This window comes from Pristis pectinata, chromosome 5 (genome assembly GCF_009764475.1).
Source record: "Pristis pectinata isolate sPriPec2 chromosome 5, sPriPec2.1.pri, whole genome shotgun sequence".
NCBI classification, from domain to species: Eukaryota; Metazoa; Chordata; class Chondrichthyes; order Rhinopristiformes; family Pristidae; genus Pristis; species Pristis pectinata.
The window spans coordinates 114,217,309-114,238,414 of NC_067409.1; the positions used below are offsets into that span (position 1 = coordinate 114,217,309).

General features: G+C 42.5%; 1 protein-coding gene across 1 annotated transcript in view; it reads left to right on the forward strand.

Annotated features, from left to right (window-relative positions):
* The window catches only part of LOC127570255 (zinc finger protein 385D-like), a 471,540-nt gene that overhangs the window by 315,967 nt on the left and 134,467 nt on the right, over positions 1–21,106 (forward strand).

Sequence of the window (21,106 nt, forward strand, 5' to 3'; positions counted from 1 at the left end):
ATCTAACCCCTTCCTCCCACATATCCCTTGATTTTAAATTCCTCCATATGCTTATCTAGCAATCTCTCGAATTTAACCAATGTACCTGCCTCCACCACCACCCCAGGCAGCGCATTCCATGCCCCAGCCACTCTCTGGGTAAAAAACCTTCCTCTGATATCTCCCTTGAACTTCCCACCCATTACTTTAAAGCCATGCCCTCTTGTATTGAGCATTGGTGCCCAGGGAAAGAGGTGCTGGCTGTCTACTCTGTCTATTCCTCTTAATATTTTGTACACCTCTATCATGTCTCCTCTCATCCTCCTTCTCTCCAAAGAGAAAAGCCCTAGGTCACTCAACCTATCCTTGTAAGACATGCTCTCTAATCCAGGCAGCATCCTGGTAAATCTCCTCTGCACCCTTTCCAATGCTTTCACATCCTTCCTATAATGAGGTGACCAGAACTGGACACAGTACTCTAAGTGTGGTCTAACCAGAGTTTTGTAGAACTGCATCATTACCTCGCGGCTCTTAAACTCGGTCCCACGACTTATGAATGCTAACACCCCATAAGCTTTCTTAACTACCCTCTGCACCTGTGAGGCAACTTTCAGTGACCTGTGGATATGGACTGTGGATGTGGATTCAATTTCCAATTGCAAGGCAGGGGTGGAGGAATGTGAAAAGTTTCTCCTGGATTTATTTAGTCTCCCTCTGTTCCATTCTTTCTCCTTATTACCTTGCTACCTGACCATTTGCTGCTTCAGTTCATTTTTGGTCAGGAGGATGAATTATCTGTGTCCCAGATTTCCCCATAGGTCCGGTCGATTTGGCTTTCAGGTCAATTGATGGAATGCAGGCTCCTGCGGAGTCAGCAAATTTTGGAAGTCTCTCTTGGGCCAGCTGATAGTTACCAAAAATCATCCAATGATGAGACAAAATATGCTGGCAATGAGTTTAGACGCCCCGTCAACAGGGTTACGTTTCACTGGACTGCCATTGTGGCAGATGATGGAAACAATGGTCTTTTAGAGGGCTCCATTTCAGACACAGTAATGCAGTCTCTACAACAGTAGAACACACACTGTCACACCTCTTATTTCATTCAAAAGGCTGGTTTTATTGAGAAAGTCTAATGTTTGCTTTGGAAGTTGCATAAATTATTGCACGCTGTGAACTTAATTATAGAGGGATTGCCAACTCCAAGATGAAAGGAGTGCATCCTTTGGATTTTAAGCAAATCATAGAAAGGCCTTCAGCACCAGAAGATTTAGTTTAATCATTACTTTGTTATATCCAGCTCAAAAATAATACCAGAGAAGGAACATTTGTTAGCTGAAGGCCATGATTTGATTTATAAATCTCGTGACTTGAAGAGTGATTTTTACATTGCAGTTCAAGTTGCTGGCAGCATAACCATTCCCCTGTCAGCGAAGAGGTTACTTCAGCCAAGCAGACTTTCATTTCTGCTGTTGGGGATGCAGGAGAAAGACCTGGCTTTAGACTCCCAGCTTGTTAAATAGCAAGCGGTGTCCTCATCGGTGCATTGTTCTTCAGGCCTACTGTAACATCTTCAGAGAACTGGTCTGTGCAAACAGAAACTTATGACAAATACTTGTTCATTTTCTTGTTGGAGTACTTAAAGGAAGCTTCTGTCACTTGCCTTTCTTCATGAGTGACCTGACGTAGGTCATCAGATGCGATACTCATCTGGACGATACTCCCCTGCTGAATGGCTTGTATACATTGGATTGTATACATTTGTTTAGCATGGACTGCCTCCATCTTGAAGGCAGTCCATGAATAAATCACTGATGGAAATACAATGTGTAGTGATCTGCTATCTCGAGCAGTGAGAATGTGTTTCCTGCTGTTACCCAGGCATCTCTGGTTTCTAATTGTTATTGCTTTCTATGCATCTCCAGAACACGGTGGCCTCAAAGTCACTGTTATTGCCAAGTTTAGATTGTGTTCTAGAACTGTTGGGAACAAACAGAATTGTTTATTCAGACAAAGGAAAAGTACACAACATGTCAACACTCAGTGGGTTTTAAACTGGGCTACAGTCAATCAGCAATAACCTAATAATCTGTTTTGTTATTCACGATTAATAAAGTGCTTTCACATCAAAAGCCACATAAGTCTGGGGGAAATGACATTTCGTTCCACCATGTGTTTTTACAGCGTGGATGGATGACAATAAAGTAACTTGAACTTGAACACTAGCTTACATTATCTAATTTCTCTCTTAGTCGGGAAACTCCAGCTAACCCACAGGCTGTAAGATATAGAGCAGCAAAAATAAACAATGTGTTTTTCTGCCTCATGTCTAAAGTAAAATTGAAGGGTAATTTTGAAGTTCAGTTCTTTTAAAGTTAAAGATTATTTCATACCACATTATTTTGCAGTGAGTGCAATATTTATTTAGTCAGTTCCCACTTCTGATGTTGAGAACTGAGAGTTTCATGGATTGTATGCATTTGTTTAGCAGAATGCTGTTAACTTTCTATTACAAAGGTATTTTTATCTGTTAAGGATTGTTGCTTTGGCTCCTTTATCATGAGTAAGTACACATTGAGAGAAAAGTATTATTTCGGATCATTTCATTCACATGGTACATCAGGCAATGTTTAATTACCACAGTTTGGGTGTTAGCTTCTGCAAAAGCCTAATTTGGTTGAATACAGAATTGTTGGTGTATTTCTGTGAACAATGTCTTCCTTGGCTGGGAGGCTAAATTTTTTCATTATCATTGATCAAATGTGCTCAAAATACCAGAAACAGATCTTGAAATAGTTGGTTACCTGACTCTGATCCAAACATCCAACATTCTGGACTGGTTTTGATTAGCAACTTGCAGTTGGTAATTTAGTTACAGTGAGTCTACATTCACGCTATAGCCAGCGGAGTATCTGGGCTGGCTGAACTCCATGGCTCTGGTTTAACTTGCCAGAAGTGAATATTTGTTTTCAAGGTTCAATGTTTGTTGAACGAAAGCTGTGAAGTACTATCCCTATTTTGCTGTGTGTCAAGGAAACAGTAAAGATTGTTGCAAATATTGCAAATTGATTGAATTTGGTCTTCTACATTAAATTAGTAATGTATTAGTGTATTGATCTGTTCTACTGCTGCAGTTGGGTCCCATATTCAGTCTGTCCATTGAAGAAGCAGAGAATGATGTGAGATCATGTGATACTGCCCAGAAGGTTGATTGACAGCTTTGTACTGTTTGGTATCTGGGCTTTGCTACTTAATTTTTAATATTGAGCATATAACTGCAAACTTCTGATTGCACCATTGATGACGCCACATTAGAGGGAATGACGTTATAATGAAACCTAGAATTACCTTAAAAATCCTATCCCAATCCAAGCGTACTTTTCAACAAGGCTTTCCATGTTACATTTCTCTGGACCATGATTCTTCAGCACCTTGGCATATTGTTTGGCATCTACTCAAGTTGTTCTCCTTGTGCTGTGGCTATCCTCTGGTTTTCCATCGTGTGATGTTCTATGAGATAATGTCTCACCATTGTTTACATAAACCACTTCTTTCACTTGCCGTTGAACCTTATCTAGCTTTCAACTGTTGGTTCCTCTCTACATTCATCAACTTCAGGCTGCTTTTCATCTTTCTGAGTGATCAAGGCCCCCAGCACTCTATAAATATAACAGCTGAACAATTATACCAACTATTTTCACAAGGTCACGAGACAAGGGAGCAGAAGTAGGCCATTCGGCCCATCAAGTCTGCTCCAAGGAAAAGGGAAAAAGAAAAAGAAATGAGAAATGGGGGGGAGAAGAAAAAAAAAACTATTCTAATCCCAATTTCCAGCCTTATTCCCATATCCCTTGATACCCTGACTATTTAGATATCTATCTATCTCTTCTTTAAATGCCTCCAATGATCTGGCTTCCACTGCTGTACCTGGCAAGGAGTTCCACAAATTAACCACCGTCTGGCTAAAGAAATTTCTCCTCATCTCTGTTTTGAAACTGTACCCTCTAATTCTAAGATTGTGCCCTCTGGTCCTGGACTCACCCACCAAGGGAAACAGCCTAGCCACATCTACTCTGTCCAGTCCTTTCAACATTTTAAATGTCTCTATGAGGTCCCCTCTCATTCTTCTGTACTCCAGTGAGTACAGTCCAAGAGCCGACAAATGCTCATCATACGTAAGCCCTTTCATCCAGGGAATCATCCTCGTAAATCTCCTCTGAACCCTCTCCAACATCAGCACATCCTTCCTAAGATATGGGGCCCAAAACTGTGCACAGTATTCCAAATGAGGCCTCACTAGTGCCCTGTAGAGCCTCATCAACATTTCCTTACTTTTATACACTATACCTCTCGAAATGAATGCCAACATAGAATTCGCTTTCTTTACCACCGATCCGACCTGGTGGTTAACCTTTAAGGTATCCTGCACGAGTACCCCCAAGTCCCTTTGTACTTCTGTACTGTGAATTTTCTGTCCTTCTAGATAATAATCTGCCCGTTTATTTCTGTTTCCAAAGTGTACAACTGCACATTTCTCAACATTGAATCTCATCTGCCATTTCCTTGCCCATTCTCCTAAACTATTTAGATCTCTCTGCAACCTTCCTGTCTCCTCAATACTCCCTACTCCTGCACCTATCTTGGTGTCATCCGCAAACTTAGCCACAAAACCATTTACTCCATCATCCAAATCGTTAATGTACAAGGTAAAAAGAAGCGGCCCCAACACCGACCCCTGCGGCACACCACTAGTAACCGGTAGCCAACCAGAACAAGGTCCTTTTATTCCCACCCTTTGCTTCCTGCCAACCAGCCAGTGCTCCACCCATTCTGTTATCCTACTTGTAATTCCATGACCTCTCATCTTATTAATCAGTCTCTTATGCGGCACCTTGTCGAAGGCCTTTTGAAAGTCTAAATACACAACATCTACCACCTCTCCCTTATCCACCTTACCTGTGATTTCTTCAAAAAACTCCAATAGGTTGGTCAGGCAGGATCTTCCCTTCACAAAACCATGTTGGCTAGGACCTATCTTGCCTTGCGCCTCTAGGTATTCCGTAACCCCATCCTTGAGGATAGATTCCAATAACTTTCCCACCACTGACGTCAGACTAATAGGTCTGTAATTTCCTTTATGCTTCCTCCCACCTTTTTTATACAGCAGAACTACATTTGCGACCCTCCAGTCCTCCGGAACCATGCCGAGTCTATCGATTCCTGGAAAATTATCACCAATGCCTCCGCTATCTCTAAAGTGTGAGGTGTTGCATTTTGGAAGGACAAATCAAGGGAGGACATACACAGTAAATGGTAGGGCACTGAGGAGTGCGGAGGAACAAAGGGATCTGGTAGTTCAGATACATAATTCCCTGAAAGTAGAGTCACAGGTAGACAGGGTTGTAAAGAAGGCTTTTGGCATCCTGGCATTTATAAATCAAAGTATTGAGTATAGGAGTTGGAATGTTTTGGTGAGGTTGTATAAGTCATTGGTGAGACCAAATTTAGAATATTGTGTGCACATCTGGTCACCAAACTACAGGAAGGATGTCAGTAAGATTGAAAGAGTGCAAAGGAGATTTACTAGAATGTTGCTGGGTCTTCAGGATTTGAGTTATAAGGAAAGATTGAGCATGTTAGGACTTTATTCCTTGGAGTGGAGAAGAATCAGGGGAGATATGATAGAGGTTTATAAAATGATGAGGGGCATAGACAGGGTTAATGCAAGTAGGCTCTTTCCACCTAGATTAGGAGAGATAAGTACGAGAGGACATGGCTTTAGGGTGAAAGGGGAAAGGTTTAGGGGGAACATTAGGGGGAACTTCTTCACTCAGAGAGTGGTGGGAGTGTGGAACGGGCTGCCATCTGATGTGGTAAATGCGGGCTCGCTCTTAACTTTTAAGAGTAAATTGGATAGATACATGGACGAGAGAGTTCTGGAGGAGTATGGGCTGGGTGCAGGTAAATGGGACTAGCCGAATAATGTTTCAGCACAGACTAGAAGGGCCGAATGGCCTGTTTTCTGTGCTGTAGTTTTTCTATGGTTTCTATGGTTTCTAAAGCCACCTCCTTCAGAACCCGGGGATGCACCTCATCTGGTCCGGGAGACTTAACAGTCTTCAGCCCTTTTAGTTTTCCTGGCACCTTCTCTCTAGTAATCTTAACTGAACTCAGTTCCATTCCGTGAAGCTCCTGACTAACCGGCACATTGCTGATGTCCTCCACAGTGAAGACCGATGCAAAATACTCATTCAGTTCCTCTGCCATCTCCTTATCATCCATTATAATCTCTCCTGCACTGTTATCAGTTGGTCCTATATCAATCTGTGTCTGTCTTTTACTCCTTATATATTTAAAAAAACTCTTAGTATCCTTTCAAATGTTATCTGCCAACTTCCTTTCATAATTCATCTTTTCTTTCCTAATGACCTTCTTAGTTTCTTTCTGCCGGTTGTTTTCATGTTCCTTGATGAAAATATTGGTTCTGATATTAGCTGGGAGGCTAAACTCAGTGGAAGCACCTGGAAAGACTGGAGACATGGAGGTCCTTCTGATCCAGAATGTTTGCTCTCTTATGATCTCATTTCTACTCTGAGTCCAAAGACTGGAATGGATAAAGGTGTGCGACTGGCTGCTCACTGGCAGCTCAGGCTGGATCACTAAGTGCACCATTGCATCTGCCCTCATCTACTTAAGCTGCTCATTAATGCAGGATTATCCGGAAAACTAAGAAAGCCACTGTTTTTTTCCCTTCCTGTAAACTATTTAATACTCCTCTCCCTCCTCCATGTTCACCTCCTGTAATATTGTTGAAAACTCATAGGTTTATTTGTCGCTTAAAATTTGACAATTTGGTCAGTGGTCTCTTCTGCTTCCTGGATCTTCTCCTTGTCCACTGGGCCAAACTTCTCATGTTAATACCAGCCCCAGCTCATTCCTTTCTCTCCTGTCTGCTCTTGCAATGTCTCTGAGCCGATTGTGTCCACATGAATTACTTCCTGTACCCTCGACTCCTCCTCTTCTCCGGTGTCCTCCAGTGAGTTGCAAGGCTTCCTAGTTTGTGCCCGTCCTTCGGGGAACTCTTTGTTTCCTCCTTGGAGGAACAGAGTGATCTTGGGGTCCATGTCCATAGATCACTCAAGGTTACTGCACAGGTCGATAGGGTTGTTAAGAAGCCATATGAAGTGTTGGCCTTCATTAGTCGGGGTATTGAGTTCAAGAGCCGCGAGGTGATGTTGCAGCTTTATAGAACTCTGGTTAGACCACACTTGGAGTATTGTGTTCAGTTCTGGTCACCTCGTTATAAGAAGGATGTGGAAGCTTTAGAGAGGGTACAGAGGAGATTTACCAGGATGTTGCCTGGATTAGAGAGCATGTTTTACTAGGATAGGTTGAGTGAGCTAAAGCTTTTCTCTTTGGAGAGGAGGAGGATGAGAGGTTACTTGATAGAGGTGTACAAGGTGATAAGAGGCATAGATCGAGTGGACAGTCAGAGACCTTTTCCCTGGGCGAAAATGGCTAACACGAGGGGCATAATTTTGAGGTGATTGGAGGACTGTGTCGGGGGATGTCAGGGGTAAGTTTTTTACCCAGAGAGTGATGGGGGCGTGGAACGCACTGCCGGCCGAGGTTGTGGGGGCAGATACATTAGGGACATTTAAGAGACTCTTAGATAGACTCATGAATGATAGAGAAATAGGGGGGCGATGTGGGAGGGAAGGGTTAGATAGATCTTAGAGCAGAATAAAATGTCGGCATAACCTTGTAGGCTGAAGGCCCTATACTGTGCTGTAGTGCTCTATGTTCTATGAATCCCTCAAATCAGCTTTGTTTCTTTCCCATTGTACCAAAATGGTTCTCAGCAAACTCACCGATGACCTCCCACATGATTGTTACAGAACTAATCTATTTTATTCATTCCTCATGACCTCATCTTTTTATGTAGTTGATTAAATCACCTCCCTCTGTCTCTCCCTGTTGTTCATCTGGTTTGGACCACACTTAATTGGTTAAATTCTTATCTATACAGTATCTCTATCTGCACTATTACCTCTGGTGAGCCCCGAGAATCTTAGTCTCAAAGAGCACAACAGCTTTGAGATTCAGATGAATGGATTTACTGAAACAATACCAGAATTGAACTTCTGTCATGTAGAGCGATTCTGCAGAAGCTGAAATTGCTCTCATTTGAATGGCGATTCGATAGAGCTATTCAAAATTGTGAAGAGTTTTGTTGGTGTAAATAAGGTGATAGTATTTCCAATGGCAGATTGATCAATATGCAGACAGCACAGATGTATGTAAAAGGGCCAGCTTTGATATGTAGAAACATTTCTTTTACTCAGCAAATTGTTATGATCTGGAATATACAAGAAGGTGGGATCCTTCACTAAGGACCCTCAGCATTCAGGACATGCCCTCTTCTCTTTACTACCATCAGGGAGGAGATTCAGGAACCTGAAGACTAGCACTCAGTGATTTAGGACCAGCTTCTTCCCTTCCGCCATCAGATTTCTGAACGCTCCATGAACCTATGAACACGACCTCGTTATTCCTTTTATTTGCACTATTTATTTATTTTGTAATTTATAGTCATTTTTACGTCTTTGCTCTGTACTGCTGCTGCAATACAACAAATTTCACATCATATAAGCCAGTGATAATAAACCTGATTCTGATTATACTGCCTGAGAAACTGGTGGGAGCAGAGTTTATAGCTACTTTCTGTAGGACCTGAGCTTTAAAGGAAAGAAAATGGCTATTGTAAATGCTAAAGCAGCATAGCACATTACATAAAGAGCCACCACAGACAGTTTATGTGGAATTATCTTTGTCTGTGTTGTAGCAATCTTTCTTTCTTTCTATGACTCCATGTCCCCAGATATACCTTGTACTCTTGCAGATGATTGAAACTTTAGGTGGTTCAGAAACGTCAGAGATGTTTCTGAGTTATCCCAATCACTAGATAGGCTCAGGACCAAGTGTGGTGCAGAGAAGTGACCGCAGCAATATAACTTGCTAATAGGAGGGAAGAAGTTGGCCTCTGTTTCCTTTACTGAACTGCTGCCCAGCATTTACTGTTGGATAGAGCTTTCAGAATGGAAGTGGCTATGAAACCAAACATCAGCATGAGTCAGAAACCTGGTGGGGAATCAGAGAATAATGGTTTCCCTCCATGCCTCGCTTCATTACAGCCGTGCAGACAAGTGCTCCATTAGTTTCAACTATTTTAGTTGTTAACAGCTGTTGCAAAATTCATTGTTAAGCTGTGATGTTGCAGTACTTATGATTCCTGCTGACTGAAGTGTGCCTTTTCAATGTTATAATTAACTTGTAGAAATGTACTTAGTTATGAATTTTAGAATCATTGCTTACAGTACTTGTTTCTGTAAATTTCAGGATGGTAGCTGATAAAATATATTGTGGAAAATCTAATGCAGCAGGTTACACAGTAGTGTGTCACACTGCATCGCAATGTTATGCATGCATGCCGTTTTCTCATTTCCATTGGCACCAGATTTCTCTCTGACACACACACAATCTAAAGATCCCAGATTCTTGCAGACTGCAGCGGAGGGAAAAATAATGTTGATGTGATGAAAGTATACTTTCATGGTGAAGTGCCACCTGGCAAAAGGCAGAAAATTAATGCAGTGATAACATTTTATTTAACAATAATGGTAATTGCATTCTACTGTCACCAACAGTTGACAGGTCAAATAAGGGAAACATGTTTTTCTTATTATTCTGAAGCTCTGATTTAAATGCATAATCGGTGACATCACAGCAAAGCTATGTTTATGTACGTGATTTTGTTAAATAGCAGAAATGTAAATCATGTTTATTAAAAACATGTGTGGCTTGCCATTGTCATCATTAGCACTTGCTGGTGTTCTGGTCACCAGAAGTCTCCCCGGCCTTGCTACCCCTGCGTCCACTCTCTGTGGAAGACTGCTGACTTTGCCCATGACCTCAACTTTTCCACTGCCAGGACTCGTGTAGGGATGGTGTGCTGTGGTACACAAAACTTCAATCAACATCCAACAAAATACATAGTGTGAAGTTAGGAATGCCCAGTACAAATGATGCCAGCCCATATCATTCAAGATGAGTGCATATCTCTTGCTCAAATCCAGACTTGAACATCAATTTCTATTCCTCTACCTTCATAAAGTCACTAAAACCTTCTGATAATATCTTGGCCTACTCGCTTCTCAATTTTGCCCTGATTGATCTGTATCATTCTGCATCCCCATCATTCTGAATAACTAAATTCTTCATTTCGTCAGTAAGTCCTTCTGTTTCCTTACTCTCCCTAGCTTCGCAGACTTCATCTACCCAACAACATGGACGCAGAACGCTGGAAAAACCCAGCCGATCAGGCAGCAGCTGTGAGGAGAGAAACATGCTTAATGATTCAGATCAGAGACCCTTTGTCAGGTGTTCCGACAAAGGGTCTCCCACCTGCAGTGTTGACTCTGTTTCTCTTCCCACAGATGTCACCTGACCTGTAGAGTATTTCCAGCATTTTCTGTTTTTATTTTAGATTTCCAGCATCTGCTTTGATTTCCATGTGCCCCTATATCCTCCTCCAAATGCTGTATTTTCCACTCCGGATTATCTAAACTGTTGCACCATTACTGATGAGAGAATGTTCAGCTGTCTGATTCATGCTGTCTAGAACACCCACCCAATCTTTACCTGCCATCCCCACAAATTCCCACCATCTCACCTTCTCCCCTTCACCTCTGAAAAACCTTCCTAAAATCAATCTTTAATGAAGTCACCCTGATTTTCAAGTTTGCCTGGTTTTTAGCCTTTTTCCTCTTGTGGATTGAATTGGAGTATTACTTAACATTAAACATGTTAATGTCACATGCTACTTGCGTTTCTCAAAGCAGAAAGGAATCTAACTTAATTTTTTTGTCATCACTGGCTTCATAAACACCATTCCACTTTTCTCTGCTTCGTTCCTTTTCCTACATAAGTTGAGGGAAAACACATTTGTTGGTTTGTGCCTTGCATATTTCATGGGCTTCAGATCTGCCTTGACAAGGTTATAAAATTGTTTAGTGATTGCCGAGGGTACACAGTCAGCATCTCTACCCCAGGGTAGAAATGTCAAACACCAGAGGACATGCTTTTAAGGTTAGAGGTGGGTGAGTTTAAATGCAACGTGAGGGGCAAGTTTTTTTTACACAGAGAGTGCCTGGAATGGGTTACCAGGGGTAGTAGTGGAAGCAGGCAGTTTGGTGGAGTTTAAGAGGCTTTTAGACAGACACATGAATATGAAGGGAATGGAGGGATGTGGATGATACACAGGAGGAGGACATTTGGGATAAATTGGCATCAAGATCAGCATAGCATCGTGGGCTGAATGGCCTGTCCAGTGCTGGACTGTTTGATGTTCTATGTTTAGAACCATTGCCAAAGTCCACCTGAATTTCAGTCTCACAGGTTTAATACATCCAGCTGTGTCAATTAACTATTTACCATTCTGAGGGATTAGTTGGACCACAGCAGCATGAACACTAAAATAATAACACAAAGCCGGAGTTTGAGTGAGACACACGAGACTGCAGATGCTGGAATTGGGACCAACAGACAATCTGCTGAAGGAACTCAGTGGGTGGAGCAGTGACTGTGGGGGAAAGGAATTGTTGACGTTTTGGGTCAAAACCCTGCATCAGGACTGAGGACTGAAGCTCGGTCCTAATGCAGGGTTTTGACCTGAAATGTTGAGAATTCCTCTCCTCCCACAGATGCGACTTGACCTGCTGAGTTCCTCCAGCAGATTGTCTGTTGCTCCAGAGTCTATGTGAGACCTATTGTGGAACAAAGCAAGATCCTGGCTTTATTTCTCTTTGGTTCAAATAACATACCAATTTTTATTTTAATGTGATGAGCCCTGAATGGAGTTCTCATCTAAATGCATCACGAGTGAAGCTGTCCTTCTGGTAAATTTGTGCTGTTTTCTCCATCTGCTGAGATTTGGATTGAACTTCCCCAGGTCTTTACATGTAGAACTGTTGATGGTTATTAAAGAATAGAAATGAGGAATGTGGAGCTGGTGTGTGCTAGTCTTGTGACAGGGGCTAACAAAAGAAATTGACAGCCAGTTTTACACGGCGAGCAATTGAGCAAAAAAACAGAAGATGATCTGTAAGTTAATTCTGTGCTCCACCAGCACAGAGCAATTTCAGCTGGTCCTCCACCCATTGAATATGAATGATTGTAAAACCTAGCCGCTCTTGCCAAACTTAGCTGCTTCATGTCTAAGACACAGTTGATTAATATTTACACAATGAATGAAGAATCTCAGCCTGTTGAACATCAGAATGCAGAGCTACTTGAAGGCTGGCAGTGTTCCATGAGACAGGGTAGTATCTGATGATCATTACATGATCATTTACTCTGGAGAGTGTTTGTTTTTCATTTCATTACGGTGATTTAGTTTTTTAGCAGCCGGCGAAAACAACATCAAAATCTGTACAACTTGTCTACATAGCATCCAGACAAAATCTGATCTAATTTTCCAGATTAATAATACTGCAAACAGCCTTAAACTCCATAGCGCAATACACATTTGTAGCGTGAATCACACTTACTATCATCTAGGGAAAGGCGAAGGCACTGATAGTGTCCTCATTTGCTGGAAGTACACCGGATAGTCAGATTGTGTTGCCAAGAAGCATGTAATGTGATCTAATGCCAATAATGACAACGTGGGTTTCAAAGATGCAGCAGTTGCCGTGTGTTCAACTTGCATGGACCAGAGGGGGTTTTGCAACAAGAAGGGACCCTCATCCCACACACCAGCCTTGAAATTTAGAGGGCCAATCAGTTGCCTTCAGCTCAATTTCTGATTGATCTCAACTGAGTAGTTTCCGAATTTCTTTGGAGTTTGCAAAGCCTTCATACAGTAGAACAGCAGAAGCTCTGGATTTTGTGTTGATTTAGCTAGCCAACTCTTCCCTCATCCCATTGTAGTCTCTCTTGTTTAGGCATAATACACTGGTTTTAGATTGAACTATTGCACCCTCCATTTGTATGAGAAATTCAATCATACTATGGTCACTCTTTCCAAGAGGATCCCTAACTACAAAATCATTAATTTTAGCTGTCTCATTGCACAGGACCAGAGCATTTTTCCTCTTAGGTTCACTAACATGCTGTTCAAGAAAGCTATCACGGATGCATTCTGTGAAGTCCTCTGAATAACTTGACCAACTTGATTCGCCCAATCTATGTGGAAGTTAAAGTCCCCCATGACAACTGTGGTTCCATTCTTACATGCATCAAATATTTCTTGGTTTATTGCCTGTGCCACTGTAACATTATTATTCAGTGGCCTATAGACAACTCCCACCAGTGACTTTTTTCCCTTTAATGTTCCTAATCTCTACCCAGATGGACTCAACCCAGAAGATCTGCTCCCTAGATCTTGTATCGTCTCTCACTATCGCCCTGATCTCATTCTTAATTAGGAGTGCTACCCCACCTCCCTTACCTTCCAGCCTATCCCTCCATATTACCTGATACCCTTGGATATTTAATTCCCACTCATCTCCACCCTGCAACCACGTTTCTGTAATGGCCACTAAGTCATACCCCTTTGTACTGATTTGTGCCACAAGTTCACTGACCTTGTTTCGAAAACTACGGGCATTCAGGTAAAGTGCCCTCATTGTCCTTTTAGAATCCAGTAACCTTTGTGTCCTTTGCGTTTGACTTTTCTGTACTCCACTCTTACTTTTCTCTTTTGCTCTGCTTTGCGTCCCTCTGTCTTTCTGCATGGATTCCCATCCCTCTGCCATATTAGTTTAAACCCTCCCCAACAGCACCAGCAAACAATCCCCCAAGGACATTGCTCCCAGTCCTGCTCAGGTGTAGATCATCTGGTTTACACTGGTCCCACCTGCCCCAAAACTGGTTCTAATGCCCCAGGTGAGAAAAGGACTTCTCCTTCTCCTCCTCCTCCCTCCCTCCCTCCAACCTTAAGATGAAATGTAAATTGTTTCCATTCTGGTCTGGTGGGTTCTGAGGTGGCTGCTGAAGCCAAGGTGGGACGCACAGATGTTTCTAGAGCTTGAGTGGGATGTTCTCAATACCATCCCAAATGCTCCATCTCTACTTCAATCAGTCAAGATCCAGATGTCCTCAGGAGCCAGTGGGATGTTGTATTTCTTTAAGACATTTTTGAGCACATCATTGAACCTTTCCCTGTCACCTGATAACCGTGTCCCATGACAGAGCTCAGAATAGAGTGTCTGTTTCTGGAGTCTGGTGTCGGGCTTGTGAAAAATGTGACTTGCCCAGCATAGCTGACTAAGTGTAACTGGAGCCTCAGTGTGGGCGATGTTGGACAGAGAGGCCACTCATGTGCATTTACTTATCGTTCCAGTGAACTTGGAGGATTTTGCGCAGACAACATTGGTGGTATAGAGGTGGCTGCTGTGGGTAGTCCAGGTCTCAGAAACAGATGGGAGGATACGGATCACTTCTGCCTGCTAGACGGTGTGATTTGTGTCAGGTTTAAGGTCCTCCTCTTCAAATATCCTTTTCCTCAATCAATCAAAGGGTGTGCTGAGGCATTGAAGGTGGTGAATTTTCTCATTGATGTCTGTCTTTGCTAAGCAGTGGGTCCCGAGATATAGGCAGTCTCCCATGTAATCCAGGGTCTTAATGCTGGAGGGCAGTGCGGTACAGCCAGGAAAGTTGGTAGAGGAGCTTTCTCTTGTGGATGTTGAACGCAAGGTCCTTCCTGTTGCATGCTTCAGTGAATGAGCCAACGATGGCTTGGGCTTTGGCCTCCAAGATTGTGCAAATGTAAGAACCACCTTTGACTTTATTACTGAGGTTTGGGTCATCTGCGTACTGGAGTGTGTGTACTGGAATCCTGGCAACAGCCCTTAGCATCAGCTGTAGTGTACCCTGGTCTTAAAACAGCAGATCCTTTAGATACACATTTTGTTTACTGCATGTCAAATATTCAGTTTGAATAGAGTATATTGTAAAAAGATTTTAAAATTATAAGTAAATTATGTTTGTATTTATCAAAAGGCCAATGCAAATTTGCAACACTTTCATTTGGTGGTTAGATGCTTGATTAATTAACCTGGCCATAAGTGTTAGAGACAGATAAACTCGTTGATCTCAGTTACCCTCTCTGATTACATCTCACTTGAGTGCGAATTCTCAACGCAGGCTCTGATTTGGTGAGTCTAACCAATAGTGTGTTGCTCAGTGACTATCAAATGATTTGTTTGATAATGGTCCGATGAAGCAATGTTGAATGTTTTACTATGTAAAGGGTACTAAGTAAATATTGTTTGTTGTTGTTGAGTTAGGGATAAATTCAATGGCATCTTCCCTGAAAGTGTAAGAGAATTAGTGTAAGAATGTTATTTTTTTCCCTGCTATTACACTGTGGTTTCCCAGAAGGAAGCATATCACTGAAATTGGACTTGTATTTTAAAATTTCCAAGGAAGGCTATCAAAGGAAGCGAAAACATGGATCTCATTGACGTATCTTAATACATGTTATCTAAAAGTTTAGAAGTTGCTTAATTGGAATTGGTATCCAATGAGATAAGGGTTTCTTTATAAGACTTTTACATGTTAAATGTTATGCTATTCCTGCAAACAAAACATTTGTGACGCTCTTACATTATTGAGAAGCAAGCAGATATCATGGCTCTGCTGTCAACAAGGATCATGATATAACCATGTACACAGAGAAAATAGCATGTTCCAAGTTTAAAAATATTTATGAATGTGGTAGAAATTATTGCCGGATTTAGTTATATGGAATTCCTATTGTAGGCATTGAGTTATTTAATAAAGTGCAACTGCGACAGATTAACAAAATACAGCACTTTCAATCCTGCAAATGAGTTCAGTTAAAATGTAATACCTTAGTAATGTCTGCTTTATTGCGATCTTTACTAAGTTCTAGAAACGAGGGTGTACACATCAGTACTGGTATTCGCACCTGATAGGACCCAGACCTGCTGAAATATCTGAGGTAGTGGACAGGCTGAAGATGATAGATCAAAAGAGCACTGAGAAGGAACTTGCGTTTAGAACATAGAACATTACAGCACAGTACAGGCCCTTTGGCCCACGATGTTGTGCTTGACATTTTATCAAGACACATTTATTTAGTACAAAAGCAAAAAATGCAATGCTGGAAATCTAACAGAAACTGAAAATGCTGAAAATACTCCACAGGTGAGGCAGCATCTGCGGAGAGAGAAACAACGTTAATGTTTTGAGTTGACCTTTCTGAAACATTAACTCAGTTTTTCACTCCACTGATGCTGCCCGATCAGCAGAGTATTTCCAGCATGTTTTCTTTATTCAAAGTAAATAACAATTTCCAATCCTCAGAATATCGAAAACACAGCACAAACACCAAATACAATGGAAGTGCCTTCACTCTTGTCACATGGACAAAAAGGCATCTAATTTGAATGGACCGGATAATCTAGTTCAGTGGTGTTAGTTGAGAGAGCAATGAGGAGCAAGGTAACAGGAGGACCCTGGTTTGTCTTTGAATAATACCAGCTGATCCTACAAATCTGCAGAAGCAGGCTGAGGCGCAGTTTAATGTCTCATCTGAAACCACAACATCCAACAATAAAACAGCCCTCAGGACAACTCCGGAATATCAACCAAGATGACACGCTTTTGCCACAATCTCTGAGACAAGAGTGTAACTAATTGAGCCAAGCTCACTTGAGTTATTTGACATCTTGACAAAAACAAAATGCTAAAGCAAAAAAAAGTACTACGGCAAAACCAGGAACTGTGGAAATACCTAATATGCCAGGCAGCAAGAGTGCCAAGAGAAACTGAGTTAACATTTCAACTCAATGTCCTTTGGCCAGAACTGAAGAAGCTGGAAATGTAACATTTGGAAGTAAAATAGGGGGAAGGACAAAACCAGTAAATGGTAGGGTGCCAAGGAATATTGAACAGAGGGACCTTGGGGTTCAAGTCCACAGCTCCCTGAAAGTGGCACCACAGGTAGGTAGGGTGGTGAAGAAGGCATATGACATGTCTCCATATGGTGGATCATAGAATATGAAAGATTGGAGGATAAGTTGCAACGTTACAAAACACTGGTTGGGCCGGACTTGGACTATTGTTTGTAGTTCTGGTTGCCACACTATACGTAGAATGTGGTTGCACTGGAGGAATTGTAGAGTAGATTCACCATGATGTTGCCTGGATTGGAGAACTTCAGTTGAGGGAAGAAATCGGAGAGGCTGGGCTTGTTCTCCATGTAGCGAAGGAGCCTGAGGTCACAGAGTCACAGAGCACTACAGCACAGAAACAGGCCTTCGGCCAATCTAGTCCATGCCAACCTGGTTTTCTGCCTAGTCCCATCTACCTGCACCCGGACCATAGCCCTCCATACCTCTCTCATCCATGCACCTATCCAAACTTCTCTTCAATGTTACAATTGAACCCACATCCACCACTTCCGCTGGCAGCTCATTCCACACTCGCACCACCCTCTGAGTGAAGTAGTTCCCCCTCAGATTCCCTTTAAATATTTCACCTTTCACCCAAAACCTATGACCACTGGTTCTAGTCTCACCCAACCTGAGGGGGAAAAGCCTGCGTGCATTCATGCTTTCTATACCCCTCATAATTTTGCATACTTCTATAAGATCTCCCCTCATTCTTCTGCGCTCCAGGGAATAAAGTTCTAACCTATTCAACCTATCCCTGTAACTCAGGTCCTCAAGTCCCAGCAACATCTGTGTAAATTTTCTCTGCACTCTTTCAAGCTTATTGATATCTTTCCTGTAGGTAGGTGACCAGAACTGCCCACAATACTCTAAATTTGGCCTCACCAACATCTTATACAACTTCAACATAACATCCCAACTCCTGTACGCAGTGCCCTGATTTATGAATGTCAATGTGCCAAAAGCTCTCCTTACGACTCTATCTACCTGTGATGCCACTTTCAAGGAATTATGGATCCGTATTCCCAGGTCCCTTTGTTCTACCGCACACCTCAGTGCCCGACCATTCACTGTGTAAGTCTTACTCTGGTTTGTCCTCCCAAAGTGCATCACCTCACACTTGTCTGCATTCAATCCCATCTGCCATTTTTCAGCCCATTTTCCAAGCTAGTCAAGATCACTTTGCAAGCTTTGATAGCCTTCCTCACTGTCCACTACACCCCCAATCTTGGTGTCATCTGCAAATTTGCTGATCCAGTTTACCACATTATCATCTAAGTCATTAATATAGATGATAAACAACAATGGGCCCAGTACCGATCTCTGTGGCACACCACTAGTCACATGAGTGTGGTGGTTAGCGTAATGCTTTACAGCGCCAGAGACCCAGGTTCAATTCCCGCCGCTGTCTGTAAGGAGTTTGTACGTTCTCCCCGTGTCTGCGTGGGTTTCCTCCGGGTGCTCCGGTTTCCTCCCACATTCCAAAGACGTACGGGTTAGGAAGTTGTGGGCGTGCTATTGTTGGTGCCGGAAGCGTGGCAACACTTGTGGGCTGCCCCAGAACACTCTACGCAAAAGATGCATTTCACTGTGTGTTTCGGTGTACGTGTGACAAATAAAGATCTTATCTTAGTGTCCAATCAGAGAGACAACCATCTACTACCACTCTCTGGCACCACCCACATGATGTGCCATTCAAAAAGCCATGTTGACTATCCCTAACCAGGTCCTGTCTATCCAAATATCCTCTCCCTCAGAACACCTTCCAATGATTTAACCACTAATGACGTCAGGCTCACTGGCCTATAATTTCCCGGCTTATTCTTTGAGCCTTTCTTGAACAACAGAACAACATTAGCTATCCTCCAGTCCTCCGGCACCTCACCCATGGCTGAGGACGTTTTAAACATCTCTGCCAGGGCCCCTGCAATTTCTGAACTAGCCTCCCATAAGGTCCAAGGGGACACCTCGTCAGGCCCTGGGGATTTATCCACCCTAATTCGCCTCAAGACAGCCAGCACCTCCTCTTCTGTAATCCGGATATGGTCCATGACCTCACTATTCTTTTTCCTCAGCTCTATAGACTCTGTGTCTGTCTCCAGAGTAAATACAGACACAAAAAATTCATTTAAGATTTCCCTCATCTCTTGCGGCTCCATGCATGGATGACCACGCTGATATTCAAGAGGACCAGTTTTGTCCCTTGATATTCTTTTGCTCTTAATATAGCTATAGAAACCCTTGGGATTCTCTTTCACCTTGTCTGCCAGAGCAATCTCATGTCCTCTTTTTGCTCTCCTGATTTCTCTCTTAAGTGTTCTCTTCCATTTCTTATACTCCTCAAGCACCTCATTTGATCCTAACTGCCTATACCTGATGTACACCTTTTTCTTTACCAAGGCCTCAATATCCCTCGATAACCAAGGTTCCCTAAACCTGTTAGCCTTGCCTTTTATCCTAACAGGAACATACAGATTCTGTACTCTCAATACTTCACTCTTGAAGGCCTCCCACTTACCAAGCATCTCTATGCCAGAAAACAACCTATCCCAACCAGATCCCTTCTGATGCCATCAAAATTGGCCTTTCTCCAGTTCAGAATCTTAACCCGAGGACCAGACCTGTCCTTCTCCATAATTATCTTGAAACTAATGGAATTATGATCACTAGATCCAAAGTGTTACCCTACATGCACTTCTGTAACCTGCCCTGTCTCATTCCCTAAGAGGAGATCCAGTATCACTTTCTCTCTAGTTGGGACCTCTACACATTGATCAGGGAAACTTTCCTGAACACATTCAACAAGCTCGATCCCATCCAGTCCTTTTACAATGTGGGAGTCCCAGTCAATAGGTGGAAAGTTAAAATCACCTACTATCACAACTTTATATTTGCTGCAACTGTCTGCTATCTCTCTACAAATTTGCTCCTCTAAATCCCACTGACTATTGGGAGGTCTATAATATAGTCCCATTAACGTGGTTGTCCCTTTTATATTCCTCAGTTCCACCTAAATTGCCTCCGTAGTCGAGCCCTCCAGTGTGTGCTCTCTGAGTAGAATCATTGGCTGAAATTGTTGTACTCACTGTTCGATCCAGAAGACTGAAATGTGAACAATTGAAAGACAAGGTATATATACGCATGTGTAACAGCAGCATGTCATCTTTCGATTAGCACAGACTGAAAACTACACCTAGAATGAGGAGGACCATGGCCTTTTATTGTATCCAGTACACACTGACTGTTTAAGAGGTGGAGTGATTTGCATTGGTTGTACGCTGGCTTCTCTGATGGCGGGAATATCAGGACTGGGCTGAGATGCTGAATCAACACAGCACTTGCAGCTGGACGTGGCTAGGAAATCATCAGCCTTGTCTTTGGCACTCACCGGGGGAGTTGTATCTTGCAGGGAATGGGGATGTTCATGCAGACTCCTCCATCACCTTTCACAGCTGGATGAGGCAGAACTGCAGAGGTTTGATATGAGACACAGATTATGGGATTGCTCACCACTGCCTAAAGCATGCTGCTCCCAATGTCATCCACTATTGTAGTTTCACAAGTTTGCCACCTCTTTGTTAGCGTGCTGGGCACTCCTGGGATATTTTCCGACATTTCCCATTGAACCACGGTTGGTTGCAGTGGTAGTGTGAAGAATATGTTGAGCCATGAGGTCACACGTTGTTATCGAAGGCATTTCTGCTCCATTGACAACCCATGCTATCTCAGGGATGCTCATGTTTCAGCTTCGAGATCTGTTTCCAACTCTGTGCTGTTTAACACAATGGTAGTGACACCCAACATGATGGGCAGTGTATGTTCAGTGGTCAATCATAGCTGGATTGCCATGAACAGATGCTTCTGCCAAGGGTAGACTGTGGGGACAAGGCTGTGTAGGTTTTTCCTTTAAGTTGCATCTCTCACCACAGAGTTCCTGGTGTTTCGTAATGGGTTCCATTGTTGGAGTTAAACATTTTTTACTAGGAGATCAATGAACCCGTCAGTAAATACAGATGCTCTGTAGTGAGTAAAACAGCTCATAGAATTGCATCATTTATGATATTTCATTCGGTAATTATCTGGGTTGATCATTTCTCCCATTGCTCGTGCAGATTGAAAATTACACAGACATTGGCTGTACTGTG